This window comes from Pieris napi, chromosome 10, assembly GCF_905475465.1.
Source record: "Pieris napi chromosome 10, ilPieNapi1.2, whole genome shotgun sequence".
NCBI classification, from domain to species: domain Eukaryota; kingdom Metazoa; phylum Arthropoda; class Insecta; order Lepidoptera; family Pieridae; genus Pieris; species Pieris napi.
In genome coordinates, this window is record NC_062243.1 from 3,213,151 (window position 1) to 3,217,228 (window position 4,078).

General features: G+C 36.2%; 3 non-coding genes across 3 annotated transcripts; all 3 read left to right on the plus strand.

Annotated features, from left to right (window-relative positions):
* Window positions 1-1,040: 1,040 nt before the first annotated feature.
* Trnag-gcc lies at window positions 1,041-1,111 on the plus strand. Its single transcript has one exon. It is a non-coding gene; the product is annotated as a tRNA-Gly (tRNA).
* A 1,246-nt stretch (window positions 1,112-2,357) lies between these two features.
* Trnag-gcc lies at window positions 2,358-2,428 on the plus strand. Its single transcript has one exon. It is a non-coding gene; the product is annotated as a tRNA-Gly (tRNA).
* Window positions 2,429-3,113: 685 nt separating this feature from the next.
* On the plus strand, window positions 3,114-3,184 carry Trnag-gcc. The gene has a single exon. It is a non-coding gene; the product is annotated as a tRNA-Gly (tRNA).
* The last annotated feature ends 894 nt before the right edge of the window (window positions 3,185-4,078 follow it).

Here is a 4,078-nt window from a genome sequence, read left to right on the forward strand (position 1 = left end):
GTATTTGACATAGTAGAAAACTAACATCACCGCATACACGAATTCAAGTCCAACCATTCACCACAAGTCACCCGTTCACGAGTATGACGCATGGCCAGCCATCGGCCCCCTCGCCATATTTTAGGGAGAGAGACAACCCGAAGCATGGACAAATGATTCTATTAACCTTCAAGTATCAAACATCGACTCTAAAGGCATTAAATATAACATACACATACATACGAAGATCGATTAGTACCCTCAATTACTCTGCTAAGCCGGGATTAAGCCAGCAACGCGTCTAATCGCACATAGCTGACATGAAATCAATGCGACGAGCATGACGAGTCTGATAAATGGATTACATGTAAATGTCAATGCGCTGGAGCCTTATTAGCTTACTGTGATTTATGCTAATATTCAAAATGTCAAAGTAATAATTCACTTGTAGTGTTGTTAGCTCTGCCATTAATACTTTGTCTATATAAAAGCTTACTATATCATTCTAGCTCCTCTATATTTATTTATTTATTGAAGCGTTGGCCTAGTGGCTTCAACCTGCGACGCTCATCCCTGAGGTCGTTGGTTCGATCCCCAGCTGTGCACCAATGGGATTTCTTTCTATGTGCGCTCTTAACATTCGCTCGAACGGTGAAACGGAAGATTAACATCGTGATGAAACCGCTTGCCTTAAACCCTAAAAGTCGAGAGCGTGTCCGGCACAGGAGGCTGATCGCCTATTTGCCTATTAGATTGACAAATGATCATGAAACAGATACAAAAATCTGAGGCCCTGACCTAAAAAGGTTATAGCGCCACTGATTTATTTATTTACTTAACTTTTCTGCGTCTAGCACCAGCTAGATATCTCTCTCTAATAAGTATAAGCGACAAAGCCACCTAAAGTAGCATTTCGCCTTCAGATTCACTACGGTGTTATGTGTGAATGTTTGTTGTGTAAAGAAGCTGTATTTGTTTAGTAAATTAAACAAAGCTGTACAATTAAGACATTATAGTATAATATCATGATTTAGTTAATTATTTAAGCATTAAATGACCAAGCATCGGTGGTTCAGTGGTAGAATGCTCGCCTGCCACGCGGGCGGCCCGGGTTCGATTCCCGGCCGATGCAAAATATATTTTTTGAAAATTATTTTAACATTTTAAATGAATTTTGGTAATTTTCTTCTTCTATACGTATTTAAAATTTTCTTAACGTACATATTAATAATAATTAAAATTATTAAATTAGAAAATTTTAACTAATTTAAAAAGTTAGGTCCCTGTGGCAGTGTACCTTAACGCTGCCAGCATTTCCTCGCTGTATTGCAATAATACGTCGAGCAAGTAAAGCACCAGCAATGGGGTCACCGGAATTATCTACCTGGCGCCAACTTAAATTTTTAATTTCACTTGAACCCCACGGCCCAAGAGTTTCTACTCCAAAGGGAACAAAATCGAAGTTAGAGAAAAGACTATTATATTTTAGCCGTTTATTATTTCCCGCCTGCTCACCGGCCGCGCAAGCTTTTTCTGCTTATCCGTCGAAGGTGGCGACGGGGCTGACGTGTCCACACAAGTAGCATCCCATACCAAAACCCGTCCCATCCACCGCTTGCCATCGTCACTAGCAATGCCACTTGGCTCCAAAAATAGCTGGCCAGAGAGCGGCATATGATGTTGTTAAGCGCGCCTTGCGATAAAAACGTCCTGCACTCTTTTGGTAATGGACGCCATGGCTACTTACTTCAAAGCCACAGGAACACTTATGGGGAGTATATGGGCAATCGTAAGCGAAGGCCGATGGCAATGCGAAGGATAAGCATTAAGCAAATGACCGGCTTCCCTAGACCTCACTGTTACTAGCCTTGCGCGGTCTGTAATTGAGATGTGACCTAATAAGTTTTGGAATTCAGATTTACCAATATAGTATAGCGCCTGGGGGTTTTCACCTCGGATTAGAGTTACAGTGAATGAATTAATATGATCGATGTGGGATATTGTTTTTTAAGCTATAAATTGCACTACTCATGTAAGATTTAACATATAAATAAAATAAAATACTGTTTAAAGTGAAAATATATGGTCAAACATTAATTTGTCATAATATATTTTTTTTTTATTTTAACAATGGATTGCACAAAAAAATTATGGGTAAACATTGCAATTTATAGCTTAAAAAACAATATCCCACATCGATCATATTAATTCATTCACTGTAACTCTAATCCGAGGTTTTACGGTTTTGAATGCTTCGGGCACTCTACTAATAGGATCATACCAACTTTTTGAAAATTGACGTTAGAAGGTAAATTCAAGCCTGGGCAGGTTGCTTACAACGCATTAATGTGATAAAACATTTGGTAAAATTCTCTCAAGCATCGGTGGTTCAGTGGTAGAATGCTCGCCTGCCACGCGGGCGGCCCGGGTTCGATTCCCGGCCGATGCAAATAATGTTTTTTTTTACAATTTAGACATTTTATACTAAATACTGAAAAATTTTAATGTACACTTGTGCCCAGTAAGGCTTCGTTCATCATACTCCAGTATCATTCATACATAAGTTTTAATAAAAAGGAAAATATATTTTTACCATTTGAATCCAAATCTTTCAATCCGTACAAAAATGTATTGTTACTATTAACACATAAACCAGCAATCTTTTATCGATTTCCGGCCAATTAAAAATTTCTATTCATCACTTTTTAATATATAATTATATAAACAAGTCCAAAACCTGGCGCGGTCGCAGAGTAGGCGTAAAATAATAAACGGCTCAAATAGAAGTCTTTCCTACAACTTTGATTTTGTTCCCTTTGGAGTAGAGTCTTTGGGCAGTGGGTTCAAGTGTACAGGCGCTAATTAAAAATTTAAGTTGGCGCCTGGTAGATAGTACCGGTGACCCCAGAGCTGGTGCTTTCCTCGCTCGACGTGTCATCGCAATAGAGGAAATGCTGCCAGAATTAAATATATACTGCCACAGGGACCAAACTTTTAAAATTTGTTTTAATTTTTGATTTATCAAAGTTTAATTAATATTATAACTATGTAGGTTAAGAATATTGTAGATACTGTATATTTGTGTAACTTATAAAGTAATTTAATTTGTTCCACATTTTAGAAAGTTTTCTCAAGCATCGGTGGTTCAGTGGTAGAATGCTCGCCTGCCACGCGGGCGGCCCGGGTTCGATTCCCGGCCGATGCAAATATTTTTATTTTTTTACAAACACGACATTTTATTTAAAATTGTTTTGTACACTATTTTATATCAGCAATATTAAGTATAAACTTCATCTATCAAGGTCATATGGTCACAAGTGTACCTAGGAAGGCTTCGATCATCATACTCCAATATTCTTCATACATAAAGGTCTAATTGATGAATTATTTGAAGTGGTTATAATATGTTTCATTTTATTTGTTTTTTTTTGTTTTCGACATTATCGTATTGGTGTAGTACTGTTAGAATAATGTATGTATGTTTTATGAATGAATATGTGATTGCCACAAAAGCCAAAATAGTTACACATACATATAACATATAACACCTAAATGGTGATAGCAAGAAGCGATGTCGTCATTTCGCCATTAATATCAGCGAGCCACGTTCCACAAATTTGTACCAATTCACAATTCAAAACAAAGTTTGCTAAACTTTGTGATTCCCACGAATTGATCGATTTTAGATTGCCGGTGAATATAATGGTTTCTCAGAACTAATCTGTTGTTACATTGAAACTTTATTATAAAATTGATATTGAATTCTGTTGGAAACTCTATTTTATTTTTACAATTGGTTTGTGATACTTTATTTTATAGTATTTATATTGAAATTTTATCGAATGTAGCTGGTGGAACGTATTATCTGGTTTTATATTCTTTCGTTAATTAATTTCCTAAGACTACATAAATACATAGAACTATATGATTCCAAAGTTCGAAAAATCAGATATCTTGTCGCTATTTCTTTTATTATTTGAAAACATTTACGTTCTTTATGCTAATTATGATGAATGTACGTTTGTTTTTAAAGGTATATGCTTATTAGTATATATACTATATAGCGTGTAAGGAGGTGGTAAGGAAAACAGGACAAAAA